The sequence below is a fragment of the Lepisma saccharinum genome, unplaced genomic scaffold (genome assembly GCF_977018435.1).
Source record: "Lepisma saccharinum unplaced genomic scaffold, izLepSacc3.1 HAP1_SCAFFOLD_126, whole genome shotgun sequence".
Classification (NCBI taxonomy): Eukaryota; Metazoa; Arthropoda; class Insecta; order Zygentoma; family Lepismatidae; genus Lepisma; species Lepisma saccharinum.
In genome coordinates, this window is record NW_028142942.1 from 977,210 (window position 1) to 1,001,424 (window position 24,215).

The 24,215-nt window shown below is 36.9% G+C and overlaps 1 protein-coding gene across 2 annotated transcripts in view; it reads right to left on the reverse strand.

Moving 5' to 3' along the window:
- Positions 1-22,560, reverse strand: part of LOC145982329 (uncharacterized) — an 86,228-nt gene extending 63,668 nt beyond the window's left edge. The window contains exons 1-2 of one of the 2 annotated variants that reach the window (XM_083115889.1): positions 22,538-22,560; positions 543-678 (exon numbers count right to left, since the gene is read on the reverse strand). The gene's annotated coding sequence lies outside the window, so the exon portion shown is untranslated. Of the gene's footprint in view, positions 1-542; positions 679-22,430 lie in introns of both variants that reach the window. The other variant, XM_083115890.1, reaches the window with a different exon arrangement.
- Positions 22,561-24,215: the final 1,655 nt, after the last annotated feature.

Below are 24,215 nucleotides of genomic sequence, written 5' to 3' on the forward strand. Positions count from 1 at the left end.
TTTCTTTGCCTGCCTGAATTGATATGGACTATGCCAGTAACACTTTCCAAAGAGCAGAAGAAAAGGAAATAACGTTTAGAAAAAATCCTGGACACATCTCTTATATTTATTAATTAAATAATGCTTATTAGCAATGATTGTTAAAATGAAAAAGAATGTGCCTTGATGCGAGTTAACTAATCAATCAGTGTGTTTTCACATCACAACTACTGTTCACAAAAAGTCGGGACAGGGACTAAAAGGAAAGAATAGTATAAATTAATGATGTCATCTTGTAATCAAAGAGTAGAGGCTGTTTTCCCACGTAGGCATATTGACAATGGTTTGGATTCCTCTTTAGTCTACTCTCAATTAGAATATCTGAGAACTAAATAGACTTTAAACACCCTTGTCCAACTAAATGGAGGAGAAGATGAGGGATTTTTTTGTTCTTCCTTCATCTGATTAATAAAAAATAACAATTAAAATTTCACATATTTTAAAAATTGTACAGGAACCTATAAATTTATTTTCTTTAAATGTAACAACATTCTTGCACCTACCAGTGTACGCAGAAAGTTAATTGTTAAGTGTTCTAACTCCTAAATCATCTTTCTTGAAGTTAATGTAATTTAATGCTTCCGATATCATTCGAGTGGCAGTCCTCACTGTTCAGATTCCCCCTCTTGCTTCCTTTGTCTGGAAATAGGTATACATATTTAATAGAATTTTTGGTTTGCCATTTTTATTATTGTTTCTTGTACAGTTACAGAATCACATTAAATTTAAATGAAATCGTTACAACCCAGAAGTGTCCATGACTGTACCATTAAAGAGAAACACAAGTCAATATCAGGGTGGCTACAAAAAAGCAGAAATGAAATTTCCAGGTTTTCCAGGACAAAATTTACATTTTTCCCTTACAATTACAAACTAAACTAAATTGATGTTTTTGCAAATAGAAATAATAAACTCACACAGATCCACGTATGGTTTTGTTAAGTACCAATATTATCTTCTATGAAATTGACTTAATTTCTCTATTCGCTATGATTTGAATTCAAACAGCAAAATAATGAATTTGGAAAATTATTACAATTCACAAGCTAGGGAAGGATTACAGAATTTTGTCATACGCAGTAAGTTTAAAATAAAATAATTACTTGATTATTTTTAAAGTTACGACTAAATGAGATAAGAGTGAAGAGTGAATGATTAAGAAATACAATTTGTAATTTATCAGTCTTCTTATACATTTTCGGTATTATATGTTGATATTTCCACTGAGGTTTGGAACCCTCTGCTTGCAAGAACCATGAGTGCGGACTCATTTTTCAATGCATAAAGCTACTTCTCTCTTCTGTGTAAAGCAAACAACTTAACCCTTGCATATAAGTGAAACAATTCAATTGTACAAAATAAAGTGTCATATTTCCTTACATAATCAAAGGGATTTCTGCTTCAGTACAGTATATCCAAGTGAAGTACTGTGAAACTGACAACATGCAGTTATACCATTATTGCTGATGAAAAGGGTATGTAGGTATTAGAAATTTAAAGCAAGGAATTTATAGAATTGCATTGTATAGGTACCTGATTTAGCTAACCACACATTAAAACAGGAACACTCTAATAATAAACTTCTGAAAGTTTATGTACGAGGGGCATCCTGAAAAAAGGTCCAATGGTGCCTATACGCAGCACTAGTGGTCGGAAAGCGACACACACATGCAGGCAGGAAGAAGTGGCATGTAGCTGTAATCTGGTACAGTTGTAATGCAGCCATTTTAGGACAGTTCTAGGTTAAAAATTGCAGCTCTCATACAGTCTCCCACCGACTGCAATGTAGCCTACATTGCATGCTCAGAATTTGGCACAGAGCCACCAGCAATCGTGTGAGGTGTGCAGACTGGACGTCGTGAGTGATAATATGGTCAGACGATGGTGCAGACAATTCACGGAAGGCCAATCGAATGTGCACAACCCCATACAGCTGAGTACACACGGGCCCTTTTGCATAACTTCAGGTGAGAGATCTTAGACCATTCCCTGTACAGCCCTGGTCTTGAATGTACCGACTTTCATCTCTTTGTTTAACTGAAGATGTTTCTGGCAGGACAAGGATTTGACAGCAACATTGCGGTAGAGATAGTTCCAGTCATTGCTGTCAGACACATATACCATGGGCATACAAAATTTAGTGCCATGCTACGACAAATGTCAGAACAATGATGGTGATTATGCCGAAAATTAGGATAGGACTCGCCGTTACTGATGCAATAAATTACAACTGATACTTTTGTTTTATTTATGCCTAATCGGTAGGGACCTTGATATTTTGTTATTTTTTTTTTCTTTCTTTTTTACTATATGGTATTATTTTTCTCAAAATTCACATTTTCATTTTAGCACATTTTCTGGCAAATATCTGAAATTAGACCTTCATGGTGTTTTTCAACTACTGTTTCAAATTGTAAGTCACATGGCCTATGCCTCTTCGTGAGAGTTTCATATCTTGAAAGTTATTTTGGGAAAGTTATTTTCCATACCCATTTTTTTAATTTTAAGGCAAGGATTTTAGATAATGGAATTTTCCCCGTATATACTGAAGGGTGCATAATGACCATAAGTGGCAACGCACCCAAAAAATTAAAATCAATCAATATCACGTGACAGATACAGATATATTATGGCACCAAAAATTGGCATTCTCTTTTTTTTACTTGTTAAGTGTTACGTTTCCCAAAATTCGCGTTTTTGTTTTAGAATATTTATCTGCCAAATATACCAGAACGTAATACTCCATTGTGCTTTTAAACTATTATTTTAAATTGTAGGTCACATGGTCTACGTATTTTCGTGACAGTTTGATATGTTGGAACAGATTTTTGAGGAAGTAAAGTGCTCCCCTGCACTTTTCCACGAAGGTGTAGAGTAGGGTTGTGGAGTTAGGGCACCACACCTTCTTGATCATGGCTGAAGGTAGGGGTGATGTGATCAGCACCATGCTCCTGGCTACCTTTTTCCCCTCAAAGTTTCCTCAAGGTACCAGCTTCATATGATGCTGGGTGGGCACCCAGCAGTTTGACTAGGTGGAAAACATCCCGGTTCTCCCCCGCAGGGGATCGACCCCGGGTATCTTGCATAGTAGTCAGATGCCCTAACGACTGAGCTCCATTATTTCTCGCTCGACAAATGCCGATGGTGGGCACTTAGCTTGCTAATTCAAAACATATCTCGTGCGACAATTACAAAGATGTGGCTCCCGTGTGACGGTAGATACGCACTCGATCTCCTGCTAGAACTCTACCACTTTGTTCTGTGATGCAAATGGTTTTGATAGAAGTTGAAAAAATCGTGGGAAATACATGATTTAATGTGGCTGTCAGAATTATTCCATGTACGTATAACTCTATAGTTTACTCGTGAGTAAAATGTTGGAAAACTTGCATGTTCTATGGCCTAAAAAAGACAAGAATGTTGGATTTAATGGAATTTTTTGCTGCTTTAGGACATTTTTTAAAAAAATCGCTGAAAACGCCAACAATTCGCATTATTTCGAACGGGCAAAAAATGTGTTCAGACATCACTGCACATTCATAAACACAACTTCGCAGCAATTGCCATTTTTTACGGGTTTCACATTTGTGAAAAATCAATGTCCCTACTAATTGGAAATTACTTTCTGGCCACCCCTCGTATAAATCAGTAGATGGACTGTGAAAATTTAGCAGGGTTGGAAGAGAAAAGTCAATTCTTGAAGAAAGTGATTTGCTTTATGATTGAATGATTCGAGTAAATATGATATTAAAATATTTACGTATTTATTATTAGTATTTTATTTCATAATATTGGACATTAACTTCGCTTAGTGAGCGATTAATGACCATCCCTCACGAGTTTAAACAGACAGGACAGTGTGTGGCATTAATTTCATTGCAATACTAATGTTGCAGTAAATTTGAGGTTGGGATCATGCACTTGCCAATTTTTATAATCTTCACCAATGCAGATTTATGTTTCACTTTTTCTTGATAGTATTCAATATATATCCCATTTTGTTGGATTCTTTTTGACATCTAAGAATAGTGCAATGACATTGTAAACGCATCTTAACTTGTGCAAAACCAGTAATACGTCAGGATGATAAAGAAAACCTTCGTAAGCACTGCTACATTAAATAAGGTGAAGTGAGCCAGAAGAGTAATAAAATTCCAGCAGCATATTTGCAGTCTAAAGCTCTTCTTGTTTATGCATGCGATTTTTGTTGGATGTTGCAGTCCGAAGGCATCCAACAAAAATCAATTCCATACGAGTGCCATATATGCAATTTCTGTCGCATGTTGTAGTGGGATACTTTGTCGGGTGGCGATATTCAACAAAATTCGTATGTATCTTTGTTTCTCAAAATTTGTATGTATCTTTGTTTCTATGTTCCTTCAGTTTGTCCAACAAAATGCCTTACTATGATGTCCGACAACTATCGGACTGCACCACCCGCTCTCATCCCCTCCATATGTTGACAGTTCTGTTCCCTTACTACTCCCATACGGACAAGAAAAAATGATAATTCAATGTATTTTCAACGTAATAGGGGCTTAACACATTTTTTTGCCCCTCCGGAAATTTCTCTCTCTCTCTATCTCTCCCTCTCTCCTCCTACCATCACTGGTTTCTGCTGCTGTGGTTGTGTTGTGCATAAAAGGAGCCTAAAAGTTGAGGTCGAAACTTAACAACAACATTTCCTGTTCCCATGCAGAGTTCCATAAAAAAAAAGTCAATCACGACAAAATTCCCTGACTTTTTTTGACACCTCAAATTCCGTGACTTTTCCCAGTTTTCCAGGTCTGTCGCCACCCTGTGTCTTTATCTATAAAAATATCGCAATTGTCGTTGCTTCCATGTATTTCCTGTACGTGAAGCGGATGTTCCGTGCATTCCATGACATAACCACCTGTCAGTGTTTCCAACCACCCCATTGTTTTGTGGGGCATTTCTTGTTTGCTTAACCTAATGTAACCGAACTTAACCTTACCGTGAATGGTTCGTGGGGCTATCCGTGAATGGTTATACGACCCCAAATTATAGGTATTAGTAGGTATTATTTTGTTTCAAAGGTTGGAAACACTGCATAACCACTCCAAATCGACAAAACACAAGCACGACGCGCGATGATTCAGAACGCTCGCACCATATTGTGTGTCATGCAAGCGAAGAAAACGAACAAAAATAATTACTTGTAAAATGAAAAATTGAAATTATTTTTGTGAGAAATTCATAATTACACCTTATAGAATGTTCCGCAATGCAGAATAAGTAAGTAGCAATGTCAAAAAGGACGAAATAAATGAGTTATAGCCATTTTGACTAGATCAAACTAGTAATACAAAATCATAATTGCACTCTGTAGCAGTTGTTATGCTCAAAGAAATTAGTGATACCTTAAATATCAAATTTTATTGATAGAAAAATGTATTTTAATGGTAAAATTAATATATTGTTGTAACATTATTTCAGAGTGACTATCTTCAACAGGTGGTGAACCTAGCTTTCGAGCTACTTTCACCAGATTTTAAACTGCACATGTGCATGATCAGGGTGGCTACAAACAAGCAGAAATGAAATTCCCTGACTATTCCAGGTTTTCCAGGACAAAATTTACATTCTTCCCTTACAATTACAAACTAAACTAAATCGATGTTTGTAAATGGAAATAATATACTCATACAGATCCAGGTATGGATTTGTTAAGTACCAATATTATCTTCTATGAAATTGACTTAATTTCTCTATTCGCTATGATTTGAATACAAACAGCAAAATAGTGAATTTGGAAAATTATTACAATTCAAAGCTAGGGAAGGATTACAGAATTTTATCCTACGGAGTAAGTTTAAAATAAAATACTTGATTATTTTTAAAGTTACGACTAAATGAGATAAGAGTGAAGAGTGAATGATTAAGAAATACAAATTGTAATTTATCAGTTTCCTTATACATTCTCAGTATTATATGTTGATATTTCCACTGAGGTTTGGAACCCTCTGCTGGCAAGAACCATGAGTGAGGACTCATTTTTCGATGAATAAAGCTGCTTCTCTCTTCTCTGAAAAACAAACAACTTAACTCTTGGATATAAGTGAAACAACTGAATTGTACAAAAGAAAGTGTCATATTTCCTTACATTATCAATGGCATTTCTGCTTCAGTACAGTATATCCAAGTGAAGTACTGTGAAACTGACAACATGCAGTTATACCATTATTGCTGACGAAAGGGTATGTATGTATTAGAAATTTAATGCAAGGAATTTATAGAATTGTATTGTATAGGTACCTGATTTAGCTAACCCAGGGTGGCTACAAACAAGCAGAAATGAAATTCCCTGACTTTTCCAGGTTTTCCAGGACAAAATTTACATTTTTCCCTGACAATTACAAATTAAACTAAATCGATGTTTTTGCGAACGGAAATAATAAACTCATACAGATCGACGTATGGTTTTGTTAAGTACCAATATTATCTTCTTTGAAATTGACTTAATTTCTCTATTTTCTATGATTTGAATTCAAACTGCAAAATAGTGAATTTGAAAAATTATTACAATTCACAAGCTAGGGAAGGATTACGGAATTTTGTAATAAGCAGTAAGTTTAAAATAAAATACTTGATTATTTTTAAAGTTACGACTAAATGAGATAAGAGTAAAGAGTGATTGATTAAGAAATACAATTTGTAATTTATCAGTCTCCTTATACTTTCTCGGTATTACATATGTTGATATTTCCAATGAGGTTTGGAACCCTTTGCATGCAAGAACCATGAGTGCGGACTCATTTTTCAATGCATAAAGCTACTTCTATCTTCTCTCTAAAGCAAACAACTTAACTCTTTCATCAAAGGGATTTCTGCTTCAGTACAGTATATCCAAGTGAAGTACTGTGAAACTGACAACATGCAGTTATACCATTAATGTTGACGAAAAGGGTATGTAGATATTAGAAATTTAACGCAACGAATTTATAGAATTGCATTGTATAGGTACCTGATTTTGCTAACCACACATAAAAACAGGAACACACTAATAATAAAAGCTTCTGAAAGTTCATATACGAGGGGCATCCGGAAAAAACTCCAATGGTGCCTATACGCAGCACTAGTGGTCGGAGAGCGACACACACACACATGCAGGCAGGAAGAAGTGGCATGTAGCTTCATGCTCATGTGCAGACCGGAAGTCGTGAGTGATAGTATGGTCAGACGATGGTGCAGACAATTCACGGAAGGAAAATCGAATGTGCACAACCCCATACAGGTGAGTACACAGGGGCCCTTTGCATCACTTCAGGTGAGATATCTTGAACCACTCCCTGTACAGCCCTGGACTTGAATGTACAGACTTTCATATCTTTGTTTAACTGATGAGGTTTCTGGCAGGGCAATGATTTGACAGCTACGCCGCAGTAGAGATAGTTCCAGTCTTTGTTGTCAGACACATATACCATGGGCATACAAAATTTAGTGCCATGCTACGACAAATGCCAGAACAACGGTGGTGATTATGCCGAAAATTAGGTTAGGACTCACTGTTACTAATGTAATAACTTGCAACTGATATTCTTGTTTTATTTATGCCTAATTGGTAGGATATTGATATTTTTTTTTCAAATTGGTGTATTTTCTTATTTTTTTTTATTTTTACTATACGGTGTTATTTTTCCCAAAATTCACATTTTCATTTTAGCGCATTTTCTGGCAAATATCTGAAATTATACCTTCATGGTGTTTTTAAACTACTGTTTCAAATTGTAAGTCACATGGCTTACGCCTCTTCGTGAGAGTTTGATATCTTGAAAGTTATTTTGGGAAAGTTATTTTCCATACCCCTTTTTTAATTCTATGGTAAGGATTTTAGATAATAGAATTTTCCCAGTATATACTGAAGGGTGCATAATAACCATAAGTGGCGACGCACCCAAAAAATTAAATCAATCGATCTCATGTGACAGATACCGATATATTATGGCACCAAAAATTGGCATTATCTTCTATTGGACTTGTTAGTGTTACGTTTCCCAAAATTCGCGTTTTTGTTTTAGAACATTTATCTGCCAAATATAGCGAAACTTAATACTCCATTGTCCTTTTAAACTATTATTTTAAATAGTAGGTCACATGGTCTACGTATTTTCGTGACAGTTTGATATGTTGGAACAGATTTTTGAGGAAGTAAAAGTAAAGTGCTCCCCTGCACTTTCATGAAGGTGTATAGGGGTGTGGAGTTAGGGCCCCACACTTTCTTGATCACGGCTGAAGGTGGGGGTGATGTGATCAGCACCACACTCCTGGCTACCTTTATCCCTCAAAGTTTCCTCAAGGTACCAGCTTCATATGATGCTGGGTGAGCGCCGAAGCAGTTTGAATAGGTGGAAAACATCCCGGTTCTCCCCTGCAGGGGATCGACCCCGGGTCTCTAGCATAGTAGTCGGATGACCTAACGACTGAGCTCCATTATTACTCGCTCGACAAATGTCGATGGTGCGCACTTAGCTTGGTAATTCAAAACAAATCTCGTGCGACAAATACGAAGATGTGGCTCCCGTGTGACGGTAGATACGCACTCGATCTCCTGTTAGAACCCTGCCACTTTGCTCTGTGATGCAAATGGTTTTGATAGAGGTTGAAAAAATCGTGGGAAATACATGATTAAATGTCACTGTCGGAATTATTCCATGTACGTATAACTCTATAGTTTACTCTTGAGTAAAATGTTGGAAAACTTGCATGTTCTATGTACACAAACATGGCCTAGAAAAGACAAGAATGTTCGATTTCATGGAAGTTTTCGTTGCTTTAGGACATTTCTTAAAAAAAAAAATCGCTAATCGAATTTTATGTCAAATTCGCATTATTTCGAACGGGCGAAAAATGTGTCCAGACATCACTGCACATTCCTAAACATAACTTCGCAGCAATTACCATTTTTCACAGTTTTGGCGTTTGCGAAAAATCAATGTCCCTACTAATTGGAAATTACTTTCTGGCCACCCCTCGTATAAATCAGTAGATGGAAAGTGAAAATTTAGCAGGGCTGGAAGAGAAAAGTCAATTCTTGAAGAAAGTAATTTGCTTTTATGATTGAATGATTCGAGTAAATATGATATTAAAGTATTTACATATTTATTATTAGTATTTTATTTCATTATATTGGACATTAGCCTTACTCTGTGAGAGATTAATGACTATCTCTCATGAGTTTAAACAGACAGGACAGAGAGTGGCGTTAATTTCATTGCAATACTAGTGTTGCAGTAAATTTGAGGTAGGGATAACGTTCACCAACGAAGATTTATGGTTCACTTTTTCGTTATAGTATTCAATATATATCCCATTTGGTTGGATTCTTCTTGATATCTAAAAATAGTGCAATGTCATTGTAAACATATGTTAACTTGTGCGAAACCAGTAATAAGTCAGGATGATGAAAGAAGACCTTCGTAAGGACTGCTACATTAAATAAGGTGAAGTGAACCAGAAGAGTAATATTTGCAGTCTAAAGCTCTTCTTGTTTATGCATGCGATTTTTGTTGGATGTTGCAGTGCACGCAATTTCTGTAGCATGTTGTAGTGAGATACTTTGTCGGGTGGTGATATTCGACAAAAATCGTATGTATCAATGGAACCTATTTGTTTCCATGTTCCTTCAGTTTACCCAACAAAATGCCTTACTACGGCGTCCGACAACTATCGTACGGCGCCACCCGCTCTTATCCCCTCCATCTGTTGACAAGTCCCCTTACTACTCCCATACGGACAAGAAAAAATGATAATTCAATGCATTTTCCACGTAATATTTAGAGGCTTAACCTTTACTCCCCGATGATACCATATGGTATCATGGTGCTGATTACGAAATGAATGTGCTTTTTGGACCTTCATACTCTTATGTTTGGGTGGAAACTCTGACACAGGTCTGGAGCAAGCCTGGGAAATTCATATTGATGACCAACTCCCCCCCCCCTCCGCAAGATATCCATGCAACATATACGAACAGAGTTTTTTGAAAACGTCCATTCTGTGAAGAGAATACTATGGATTGCACCTTCTCCCTAAAATAGCTGGAGAAGAGGGGGGCAAACTCCAGATTTTTATGTTTTATTTTCATTGCAATTCGGTGGTCGCGCCCCCAAACCCCCCTTCCTCGGTTCGACATTCTGAATTGTACACGGTTGCATGCTCTGATATTTTAGCTGCAAAACAAAACTTATCCGAAGTAGATTGCTCCCATAGTGCCCGAGTTATAACAATTTTCTGAGCAATATGCAAATTACTTACTTTTAGTAAAAAACAGTTTCACATTTTGGCTTATTATTCAACTTGCATGGCACCCAAAAACATGAAACATGTTTCATTCTCTTTGGAAACGTCCATTCTTCGAAGAGAATACTAAGGTTTGCGCCTTCTCCCCAAAATAGCGGGAGAACAAGGGGAAATCTCCAGATGTTTTTTTTTAAAATTGAAATTCGGGTTCGCTCCCCCCAAGCCCCCTTCCTCGTCCGACGTTCTGAATTGTATACGGTTGCATGCTCTGATGTTCTATCTGAAAAACAAAACTTATCGGAAGTAGATTGCTCCCTTACTGCCCGAGTTATAACAATCTACCTAAAAAAATGCAAGTTACATATTTTTCGTAAAAAAAATCACATTTTTGCTTATTATGCAACTTGTATGGCACCAAAGAACATGAAACATGTTATGTTCTCTTGAGAAATTCCCATTCTTTGAAAAGAATACTAAAGTTGCGGCCTCTCCCCAAAATAGCAGGCAAAGAAGGGGCAAACACCAAATTTTTGTTTTTTTATTGAAATTCGGGTTCGCGCCCCCCAAGCCCCCTTCCTCGTCCGGCGTTCTGAATTGTATACGGTTGCATGCTCTGATGTTATATGTGAAAAACAAAACTTATCGGAAGTAGATTGCTCCCATAGTGCCTGAGTTATAACAATTTACCTAAAAAAATGCAAGTTACCTATTTTTCGTAAAAAAAAAAAGAAATCACATTTTGGCTTAGTATTCAACTTGTATAGCACCAAAAAACATGAAACATGTTTCATTCTCTTGAGAAATGTCCATTCTTTGAAAATATTACTAAAGTTTGCGTCATATCCCCAAAATAGCGGGAGAAGAGGGTGCAAACTCCAGATTATTATGTTTTTTCCATTGAAAATCGGGAGACGTGCGCCCCCCCCCCCCCCTCAAGCCCCCCTTCCTCGGTTCGGTGTTCTGAATTGTACACGGTTGCATGCGATGATATTTTAGCTGCAAAACAAAAGTTATCCGAAGTAGATTGCTCACATAGTGCTCGAGTTATAACAATTTTCCTCCAAAGAGTGTTCGAATTTAAAATTCCCGCCGAGAAGCCCGGGCGAGAAATTTCTCTCTCTCTCCCTCCTCCTGCCATCACTGGTTTCTGGCGCCGTGGTTGTGTTGCGCATAAAAGGGGCCTAAAAGTTGAGGCCAAAACTTACGAACGAGATATCCTGTTCCCGTGCAGAGTTCCATAACGATATTTAAAATAAAAAAATAAAAAAAAGGCAATGAAGACGAAATTCCCTGACATTTCCCTGACTTTTTTTGACGCCTCAAATTCCCTGACTTTTCCCGGTTTTCCAGGTTTTCCAGGTCTGTCGCCACCCTGTCAGGGTGGCTACAAACAAGCAGAAATGAAATTCCCTGACTTTTCCAGGTTTTCTAGGACAAAATTTACATTTTTCCCTGACAATTACAAACTAAACTAAATCGATGTTATTGCAAATGGAAATAATAAACTCATACAGATCCACATATGGATTTGTTAAGTACCAATATTATCTTCTATGAAATTGACTTAATTTCTCTATTCTCTATGATTTGAATTCAAACCAGGAAATAGTGAATTTGGAAAATTATTACAATTCAAAGCTAGGGAATGATTACAGAATTTTATCCTACGCAGTAAGTTTAAAATAAAATACTTGATTATTTTTAAAGTTACGAGGGGCGATCAGGTTGCTCTGACCCTAACATAGAAAGAGCGGCAATAGGGTTTCAATTTTTTTTTTATTTTTCAACATACTCCTCTGCAACTCCAATGCACTTCTTCCATCGGTGCTTCAACGCCTCGATATCTTGCAAAAAAAATCTTCCGACTGGTCCTCCAACCATGAGTCCACAGCCCTTATCACCTCAGAATCATCAGAAAAGTTTTGCCCACGAATGTCATTCTTCAAATGTTTGAACAAATGGAAATCACTGTGGACCAAATCTGGGGAATAGGGTGGGTGGGGCAGCAATTCGAAGGATGCATCTGCGATAGCGGCCCTCGCAATGCGTGAGGTGTGGACAGGTGCATTGTTCTGGTGAAGGAGCACTCCACGGGTCAACATCCCACGCCTCTTTTTCTTGATAGAATCACGTGATTTCTTGATTAGGTCACTGTAGTATGTGCCAGTGATGGTTTGGCCTCTTTGTAGATAGTCCACAAGAAGGACAGCCTTGCAGTCCCAGAAAATTGAGGCCATCACCTTCTTGGCTGACGTTTGCACCTTGAACTTCTTCGTTGGTGGAAAATGTGGGTGTTTCCACTCCATGCTTTCTGATTTTGTTTCTGGTCGAAGTGATGGACCCATGTTTCATCCATAGTTACAAATCGGGCAAGAAAATCGTCCATATCAGCACGAAACTTGTCAAGAAGTTCTTGACTGATGGGCACTCGGGTGCGCTTCTGATCTGGGGTGAGGTTTCGAGGGACCCATCTTGCAGCATTTTTTTTTCATTTGCAATTCCTGGGTAATTATGTATTGCACAGTGCCATATGACAGGCCACACATCTCAGCAACATGACGCATAGTGACTCGACAATCCTTCAGCACGGTATCGTGGACTTTGTTAATGTTTTCGGTCGTCATGACAGTTTTTGGTGCTCCACCTGCATGTTCATCCTCACACAACTCTCTCCCACAATTAAACTCACGACACCATCTCTTCATCATACTGTATGAAGGAGTAGTGTCCCCTTTTGTATCCACCAAGTCCTCATGAATTTTGGATACCGTCCACTTCTTCTTCACAAAATATTTGATCACCGCTCTCACCTCAGTTTTCTCCATTCTGGCACATTGACACATCTTCACTCAATTAAACCCCTGTAAAAAGAAAACTGTACGTTATCTAGACTTGAAATTCAGAATGAAAGCATATAAAGGATCACCAAACAATATCAAAATAAAAAATCAATCATAACGTCATTCCTTCTATGTTAGGGTTGGAGCAACCTGATCGCCCCTCGTACGACTAAATGAGATACGAGTGAAGAGTGATTGATTTAGAAATACAATTTGTAATTTATCAGTCTCCTTATACATTCTCGGTATTATATGTTGATATTTCCACTGAGGTTTGGAACCCTCTGCTTGCACGAACCATAAGTGCAGACTCATTTTTCGATGCATAAAGCTACTTCTCTCTTCACTGTAAAGCAAACAACTTAACTCTTGCATATAAGTGAAACAATTAAATTGTACAAAAGAAAGTGTCATATTTCCATATATTATCAATGGGATTTATGCTTCAGTACAGTATATCCAAGTGAAGTACTGTGAAACTGACAACATGAAGTTATACCATCATTGCTGACGAAAAGGATATGGAGGTATTAGAAATTTAACGCAAGGAATTTATAGAATTGCATTGTATAGGTACCTCTGATTTAGCTAACCACACATTAAAACAGGAACACTCTGTTAATAACAGCTTCTGAAAGTTCATATACGAGGGGCATCCTGAAAAAAGCTCCAATGGTGCCTACACCGCAGCACTAGTGGTGGGAGAGCGACACACACACACACACATGAAGGCAGGAAGAAGTGGCATGTAGCTGTAATCTGGTACAGTTGCAATGCCGCCGTTTTAGGACAGTTCTAGGTTAAACATTGCAGCTCTCATACAGTCTCCCACCGACTGCGATGTAGCCTAAGTGTAGTAATCAGATTTTTGGCACCCCCAGAATTTGGCACAGAGCCACCAACAATCGTGTGAGGTGTGCAAACCAGACGTCGTGAGTGATAGTATGGTCAGACGATGGTGCAGACAATTCACAGAAGGCCAATCGAATGGTGCAGACAATTCACAGAAGGCCAATCGAATGTGCACAACCCCATACAGCTGTGCACACGTGGGCCCTTTGCATCACTTCAGGTGAAAGATCTTGGACCACTCCCTATACAGTCCTGGCCTTGCATGTATCGACTTTCATCTCCTTGTTTAACTAAAGAGGTTTCTGGCAGGGCAAGGATTTGACAGCTACACTGTGGTAGAGGCGGTCTTTGCTGTCAGACACATATGCCATGGGCATACAAAATTTAGTGCCATGCTACGACAAATGCCAGAACAATGCTGGAAATGCCGGAAATTAGGTTAGGATTCACTGTTACTAATGCAATAAATTACAACTGATATTCTTGTTTTATTTATGCCTAATCGGTAGAGATCTTGATTTTTTGTTATATTTTTCAAATGTGTATTTTTTTTTTTTTTTTTACTATTCGGTGTTTTTTTCCCCAAAATTCATATTTTCATTTTAGCGCATTTTCTGGCAAAAACCTGAAATTATACCTTCAAGGTGTTTTTAAACTACGGTTTCAAATTGTAAGTCGCATGGCCTACGCCTCTTCGTGAGAGTTTCATATCTTGAAAGTTATTTTCCATTTTGCCTTTTTCATTTTATCGTAAGGGTTTCAGATAATGGTATTTTCCCCATATATACTGAAGAGTGCAAAATGACCATAAGTGGCGACGCACCCAAAAAAAATTAAATCAATCACTCTCACGTGACAGATACCGATATATTATCGCACCAAAAATTGGCATTAACTTTATTTGACTTGTTAGTGTTACGTTTCCCAAAATTCGTGTTTTTGTTTTAGAACATTTTTCTCCCAAATATACAAAAACTTAATACTCCATTGTGCTTCTAAACTATTATTTTCAATTGTAGGTCACATGGTCTACGTATTTTCGTGACAGTTTGATGTGTTGGAACAGATTTTTGAGGAACAAAAAGTAAATTGCTCCCCTGCACTTTGCCATGAAGGTGTACAGTTTTCACGTTTGCGAAATATCAATGTCCCTACTAATTGGAAATTACATTCTGGCCACCCCTCGTATAAATCAGTAGATGGAAAGTGAAAATTTATCAGGGTTGGCAGAGAAAAGTCAATTCTTGAAGAAAGTGATTTGCTTTTATGATTGAATGATTCGAGTAGATATGATATTGAAATATTTACGTATTTTTTATTAGTATTTTATTTGGGCATTAACTTCACTCAGTGAGTGATTAACAACCATCCCTCACGAGTTTAAACAGACAGGACAGTGTGTGGCAATAATTTCATTGCAATACTAGTGTTGCAGTAAATTTGAGGTTGGGAGCATGCACTTGCCAATTTTTATAACGTTCACCAATGCAGATTTATGTTTCACTTTTTCGTGATAGTTTTCAATATATATCCAGTTTTTTTTTTTTATTCTTCTTGATATCTAAGAATAGTGCAATGTTATTGTAAAGAATAGTGCAATGTTATTATAAACGCATTTTAACTTGTGCAAAACCAGTAATACGTCAGGATGATAAAGAAAACCTTCGTAAGCACTGCTACATTAAATAAGGTAAAGTGAGCCAGAAGAGTAATAAAATTCCAGCAGCATATTTGGAGTCTAAAGCTCTTCTTGTTTATGCATGCGATTTTTGTTGGATGTTGCAGTCCGAAGGCATCCAACAAAAATCAATTCCATACGAGTGCCATGCATGCAATTTTTTTCGCATGTTGTAGTGAGATACTTTACTTTGTCGGGTGGCGATATTCGACAAAATTCTTATGTATCTTTGTTTCTATGTTCCTTCAGATTGTTCAACAAAATGCCTTACTATGATGTCCGACAACTATCGGACGGCGCCACCTGCTCCCATCCCCTCCATCTGTGGACAGTTCTGTTCCCTTACTACTCCCATACAGACAAGAAAAAATGATAATTCAATGTATTTTCCACGTAATAGAGGCTTAACACATTTTTTTGCCCCTCCGGAAATTTCTCTCTCTCCTCCTACCATCACTGGTTTCTCGCGCTGTGGTTGTGTTGCGCATAAAAGGGGCCTAAAAGTTGAGGCCGAAACTTAGCAACAAGATTTCCTGTTCCCGTGCAGAGTTCCATAAAAAAAATTCAATCAAGACAAAATTCCCTGACTTTTTTTGACACCTCAAATTCCCTGACTTTTCCCGGTTTTCCAGGTCTGTCGCCCCCCCCCCCTGTGTTTTTATCTATAAAAATATCACAATTGTCGTTGCTTCCATGTATTTCCTGTACGTGAAGTGGATGTTCCGTGCATTTCATGACGTAACCCCCTGTCAGTGTTTCCAACCATGCCATTGTTTTGCAAGAGGATGAAAAAACCAAGTACGACCCAAAATTTGGTAAGAATTTACAATATAGAGAAAGTCTTCAATTTCGTTAATTTTTGGTATACTAACTAATTTTGGCCTCCTAATCACGAATCTGTTGTAAAAAACCGGGGGTCACGTCTGGAAATTGTACATTTTGATGAAAAATTGTTTGTTAGCACCAAAAACCATCCACGGGTAGCCCCACAAACCATTGACGTTAGCCCCAAAAACCATCCACGGATAGCCCCACAAACCATTCACACGAGGTTAGGTTAGGCCTGTTAGGTTAGGTTCCATTAGCACTCATTTCACACCTAAATTCATCGAAAAAATAGGGATCGTACTAGAATTGAACATCATAAATCATTTTCTTGGTTTCTTGGTGTGGTTGGACACAATGACAGGAGATTACATTTTTGTTCGTAAAACTACGCATATACACCTATATATAAAAAAAATTCAATCGGCTTTTTTTCAAATTTTCAGACGTGACTCCCGGTTTTTTTCAACAGATTCATGATTAGGAGATCAAAATTAGATAGTATACCGAAAATTAACAAAATTGGAGACTTTCTCTATATTGTAAATTCGCTCCCAAAATTTTAACTGTTTGCCTAACCTAACCTTCCATGAATGGTTTCTGGGGCTATACGTGAATGGTTTGTGGGGCATTTTTTTGTTTGCCTAACCTAATGTAACCTAACTTAACCTTACCGTGAATGGTTCGTGGGGGCTATCCGTGAATGGTTATACGACCCCAAATTATAGGTATTAGTAGGTATTATTTTGTTTTAAAGGTTGGAAACACTGCATAACCCCTCCAGGAAAAATTTACTATCCTTCGAACACCTCTAATTTTTTCATTTCGTCAATTTTTGACATTCGTACTTACGTATCTGCTTCACGGAACACTCCTGAAGGTGTAGAACATCTAGAAATTGCAAAATAAGCTAAAATAAGGCGTCAGTTTTCGGAATGGAAACTGTCGATTGGTAAATGTTTACTATCCTTCGGACACCTGTGGGGCTATGCGAGAATGGTGTGTGGGGCTACGAATATTTTTTCGAAATCAATTTTTTAACTATTGTAACCTATGCGTGGCCCTACCTAACCTAACCTTACCGGAAATGGTTTAGTTTAGTTTAGTTTAGTTTATTTGCGTCCAGGGACTACCGGTGTGTACAAATTACAGTACATGGTAATATAGGACATGTCAATACTTACATTACAATACAGGTACATTAATAGATTTTACAAATACAAAATATATAGCCAAAAATTGTAAAAAATTGGGTCTTACTCTGCTATTATATCAAAATCACAAAAAAATATAACATGAGAAGATATACTAATTACCCACTTTCATTTGACATTTAATTTTACAAGAATAATATGTGATTATACTACATTATGTACATTTGTCTTATGTAAAAGCCGCTTCCATGTATTCAGCTATAGAATAAAAAACATGCTTCAGAAGCATTGATTTTATCTTGTGCTTGAATATCATCAAGTTTGGTTCTTTCCTCACATCTTGTGGTAGTTTATTGTAGAGATCTATGGAAGAGTTTAAGGGACCTTTCTTACATAAGTTGAGGCGGCAGTGTTTTATGTGAAGTTTGTCTTTATTTCTTGTGTTTAGGCCATGTATTTCCTCATTTGTGGCAAAGTTGGAAATATTTTGCTTAACATAAATTAAGCATTCATAAATGTATATGCAGGGGAGAGTTAACACATTAAGTTTACGGAAAAGAGTTCTACATGAATAAGTTTTTACTCCAGCTATGATTCTTATAGCTCTTTTTTGAAGCATAAAAAGGACATTGGAGTGGCCCTTGTTACCCCAAACCATAATACCGTATCTTAGTAAAGCATCAAAGTTTGCCATATAAAGGCACTTTACAGTTTGGGTGCTTGAGATGTCTACCATTTCTCGAAGGGCATAGCACACACTACTTAATTTTGATTGTAGCGTGTTTATGTGTTCTGTATAGCTAAGGTGTTCATCCAGAATGATACCCAGAAATTTTGAATTTTTGTTAGGCTCTAGTTGTGTATTCCCAGATATTAGATTGAGGCTTATTTGGTTTCTGGTTTGGATTGTAGAAAATGTAATGTAATTTGTTTTTTTGCTGTTGAGGAGTAGATTATTATTTAAAAACCAGTCATCTAATTTGTTTAATACGTTATTAGCCTTAGATTGTAGAGCATCTTTGGAAGTGTCTGTTACTATAATATTTGTATCATCAGCATATAATATTGCATTTGCCTCAGGTATAACATTTGGTAAATCATTTATGTACATAAGAAACAAAAGAGGACCAAGAATACTTCCCTGAGGCACCCCACATGTTACACTTTTCATGGTGGAGTGTTGATGTGTTACGTATCCTTTTGCTGTGGTGTGAGCGATTTCTACAATTTGCTTTCTATTGGTAAGATAAGATTGAAACCACTTTTGTGGTAGTCCACGAATACCAAGTTTTTGAAGTTTCCACAGCAATATCTCGTGATTTACAGAATCGAAAGCTTTTGATAGGTCACAAAAAACTCCTACCGTGTGATTAAAATTATTCAGAGATTGTGTGACACATTCTACTAAGTCTGCTAACGCTGTTTTCGTGCTTCGTTCGGACCTAAAACCATGCTGCGACAAACTTAAGATTGAGTGTTTACTACAGAAATTTTCTACTCTCATCATTATTGCATGTTCAATAATTTTTGAGAAGACTGAGAGTTGGGAAATGGGCCTGTAATTTGATAAATCCTTTGGGTCATTTTTCTTCAGTAATGGTTTAACAACAGCTATTTTTAGCCTGTCTGGGAAAATACCCTGTTCAATGGAATCGTTTATTATATGTAGTAATGGTTGACATAGGGAACTATAACATTTCTTAATTAGGAAGTCTGGTATTTCATCAATGCCGGAAGATCGTTTGTTATTTATACGCCTGAAGATTATCTTTAATTCCTGTTCAGTAATGGGGGAAATGAACAAGGATTTGTCATTCACTGTTATGTGTGTAGAACATTCTTCTGGAGCAGCCATAAACCCATTCCTTCTATTTGGAACTGCATTTACAAAATACTCATTGAAAGCATTCGCAATATTAGGGGGATGTTGGACTTCTTTTCCATTAATGCATATCACCATATTATTACCTAAAGATTGGTGTTTTGTTGATGCATTTCTTATAATTTCCCACATTGTTTTACATTTATTGTTTGAATTATTGATTTTACGGTCATTATGATTAATTTTTGATTGGTGGAGTACATTTTTATATATTTGCTTATACCTCTTGTAATATTTCAGAAAAGATGGATTGGGATTCACCTTACTTTCAGAATGGAGCAATTTTAGTTTTCTACTTGAGATTCTGATTCCGTTTGTGACCCATGGTTTACACTCGGTGGATATGTTTACTTGTTTAGGTGGAAAACATTCATTGTGTAACAAGATAATTTTGTTCAGAAAGAGATTAAATTTTTCGTTTGTGGAAGGTAAGTTATAAATATCTTCCCAATTTTCGCTGTTTAGTTTTCCAATAAACATGAGTATAGAACCTTCATCATATTTACGTTTCTGCATTTTTAGTGGCTTTCTATGATATTCAGGAGCTTCTCTTTTACATGTGAGACATAAAAATTGTGCTTCATGGTCGGAGAAGTGGACTGATATGTTTTCACATTGAAACTCTTTTGAATGTACACTTATTAACATGTGGTCTATGAGGGAGAGTGTCTCTTTCGTTATGCGCGTGGGTGTTGTTACAATTTGCTTTAGGCCAAAAGTGTTTATTGTGGCTTCAAAGTGCAGTTTCCGTTCTGTATTTTTTAGAAAATCAATGTTTAGGTCCCCGCATACCAAAATTTCACATGTATAACTTTTTAATTCATCTAACAATACTGACAGATTTTTTATGAATATTGTATAGTCTGCATCAGGCGTTCTGTAGCAACATACTATTATTAAATTGTATTGTGCAAGACGTACAACACTAACTTCAAAATGTTTTTCTATAGGTCTCACAGTTTTGGGGACAATTTGTTTGGCAATTATATCATTTTTTGTAAATATGCCTGTTCCCCCTCGTTTTATTAGAGACTTTGATGAGAAACTAGCTAGGTGGAAATTTGGAATTTGAAGGTAAGTAATTTCATCTTTGGACAGCCAGTGCTCAGTAACACACAGTACATGTGCATCTAAACATTCATCAGTTAGGAGCATTTCTAAATCTAACACTTTGCCTGTAATACCTTGAATGTTTAGATGCACAATATTGCATTGTATAACTCTCTTTTTCATTTGAGAGAAACTATTGGGTGTAAGACCTTGTTCCTTACGTTTAACATTTACAATATTTGTTGCATTTTTACATTTTACAATAAAAAATCATCTTTAAATTTGCCCGGAACACTCCTTATTCTATCGGATGTTCGTGCAGATGGTTCTTTTTGTTTTACATTAACTCTTTTATCATTTTCCACTTCCTTGTCTTTTTCATCTTTTCTCACTTCACTGTAATCTTCATTTTCTTCACTACCATTTTTATCACTTACCATTTGACTGCATTTTTCACCATTCATCACAAGACAGACTTTTCCGCTATTTACCACATCACTATATTTCTTTCCATTTACCACTTCACTTCCCTGATTATTTATGGGGTACCATTTCAGTTCAATAGGATTGCACTTTCTTCTTTGGTTTATAATGTATTCAGTTATCACCGTACCTATTGCTTTTGACACCTTTTCTTTTCCAGATCGGTTCAGATGCATGCCGTGATTTGTGAAATTGTTTCTCTCTAGCCTGCTTACATCAACAATATCGACATTACTAAAGTTTTTGCACAGGTGTCTGATATTCTTGTTTGTCTCTTTTATGGCCACATTAACACAAGATTCCGGTATGAGATCGTATCTCGTTGGTATATTAACTATGATCACTTTAGAGTTTCTTATTTCAGGTAGTTTCTTTTCCAATGTATATATCACATCGTGACCCTCATTGCATGCTACATTGTTTGAACCTGCCATTAGCACTACACAGCTGCTGATTTCTTTGTTTTGAGGTTTTAGGCTACTTACAATGTGCCCAATTTTTGCACCTGGCTTGACAAAACCTAACACTGAAACATCGCCTAGCTGACTCTTCACTTTTTCTGCCATTCCTCTGCCATGACTATCAGCATAGATGATCACTTCTGGTTGACTAACACTCGATTTTTTTATTTTCGAGATGTTTGTGGTTGTGTTTTTTGACTTCACATTTCTTCTGTACGTTCTTGAATTAGTTTCTGGGTGTATTTCTTCAGTCTGGAAATCTTGTAGTGTAGAAAATCTGTTTTTACTCTCGAAATTTATGCTATCGATGTGATGTTTTTTCTTTGTTGATTTCCTAACCACTTGAGTCCATGAGGATGTAGAATTTGTTATTTCCTTTGCCTTTTCAATAGCTTCTAGTCTGTTTTTCAGGGCTTCATTTTCATTTTTTAACTCCTTTATATCACTTTGCAGTAGATTCACTACCTGTAAAAGATTCGGGAGTTCCTCATTTTCAACACTTTTTTCTCCGTTTTCACATTGCGGACAGAACCATTCACTGTTTTGGTCGATTTCTTCATCGGCATTCAAGTTGCCGCACTTAAAGTGTAACCATTCGTCACACATGTCGCAAAGAATTCCATTTTTTACAGATCTTTTACACTTTGCACATTTATCATCATATTTTGTCTTCAATTTCAGAGGAGCTGATAAAAGTACGTCTTCACTCGTTGGCGCCATCTTGTGAAAGGTGGGGCTATGTACGAAATCTGTCCGAAGGATAGTAAACAAGTACCGTAGTTTCTTCTGTAAAAATAAATAAATGTGTCCGAAGGATAGTAAACTAGTACCAAACGAAAAAACAAGAATTACTCGATATGTCGAAAATTGAGATTATTTGCGTGAAAAAAAAAGACAAGTTGTTACCCTTCTCTCACCACCTGATGAAAATAGTCGCAGCCATAATATCCATCCGATATATTTAGTACACACACACGAAAGAGGCAACATAAGTATGCATTTCTCGTACGTACCACAACTCAATATACATACTACTACTAATCTGTGCTACTCTACTACTACCACAACACTTTTTCATGCCCAAGCATTAATTTTGACTTTGGATTCCTTCTAATTGTCCCGTGTTAGAAAAAAAACAAATGTTGTGTATCTATTCAGTAAATATAGACATATCGCTAAAAACTTAATAAAAACAAGATTCAAAATAGAAACATTAATTAAATTATGCAATGGTTTGAATCTGTTAGGTTTGTTTGAGTGTAATATGTTATAATTTTCTGATTATGGACTAGTTGGACAAAGCAGATAAAGTTGCCAAATGAAGTCCAATTGTGTGACGTCACAGCAGACGACGCGCTGGGACTGAGTCTTCACAACGAGAAAACGCGTTTTCTTCCTATCCAATTCAATTCTATTTTCCTTCGGAAGGGGTAGCTCTTCAATAAGGTTATAATTTTCCGTACCCATAAATACTTATGACATGGTATTTTTCTTTGGCCGAGTCTGCTGCCACGCGCGTGGCAGCAGCAAGAATGATCGTCAAATTTGCTACTGCCACGTAATTCGTCTGCTAACCAATGACAGAGGATGTTACAAATCTTAAGAACAAATGAAGACGAGTGACCGAACTGTCAAAAATTGACGATGTGCCCAAAATGAGTTTCAGTTAACACGTGTAACACTAATGCGCCTACCAATATTTTTGTTTTCTTACATTAATTGAAGTGAAAATTTTGCCCCAAAAAATGCAAGTTTATTATGTATTTAGAACACGGAGTATCGTACTCTAGTTGGAATGAATGTGCAGGTAATTTAGAAACTTTTTTTAGAAAGCATTTAGCGATATTACTTAGGCAATGCTAACAGATCGTAACCTACTAGGGACCAAAACTTGACTCGCGTAAGAGAACTAAAGCCCCTATCACACGGAACTGGATTTCTAGTTGGAATGCTCTAGTTGTCGCTGGACTGGCTACCCATTTGCTAGTTTTGGCCTCACACGGTACTTGTTGCACCGTACTTGTCGATAGTCTTTCGTTCCCATAATGGCGGCCGCGCGATATGTAAACAACGTATCACTTCACACTTTTAAAATACGATAACTATTCAACCGAGAGGAATCTCGCTTCGCATTAAATGGTTTTAGGTAGAGAAGAACGGCACTGATAAAATACATACTTTACAACGTTTACTATACACGTATGGAAGAATATTTTAGCTTTTTCATTTGTAAACATGCCTTTCGTGCTGTATGCACTCGGAAACCACAGACAAAAAGAGGCTACATTGCAAACTCACAGATTATCTTCACATGGCCAAACTTTGCTCTGATTGGCTGTTCCACAGAATCTAGTCGAAGAAGTTAGTAGCAATTAGAACATGTCCTATTTCTCAAAACCAGTCAAGCAGTCAGCCAGGCGGCCATGATTTCCAACTAGAAAATCAGTTCAGCGCCAACTAGGCCATTCCTACTAGAAATCTAGTTCCGTGTGATAGGGGCATAACTACTAGATTTTGAACAAAATCTTAAAACATTTTAAGAATTTACAATATAGAGAAAGTCTCCAATTTCGTTAATTTTCGGTATACTAACTAATTTTGGCCTCCTAATCACGAATCTGTTGTAAAGAACCGGGGGTCACGTCTGGAAATTGTACATTTTGATGAAAAAAATGTTCGTTAACGCCAAAA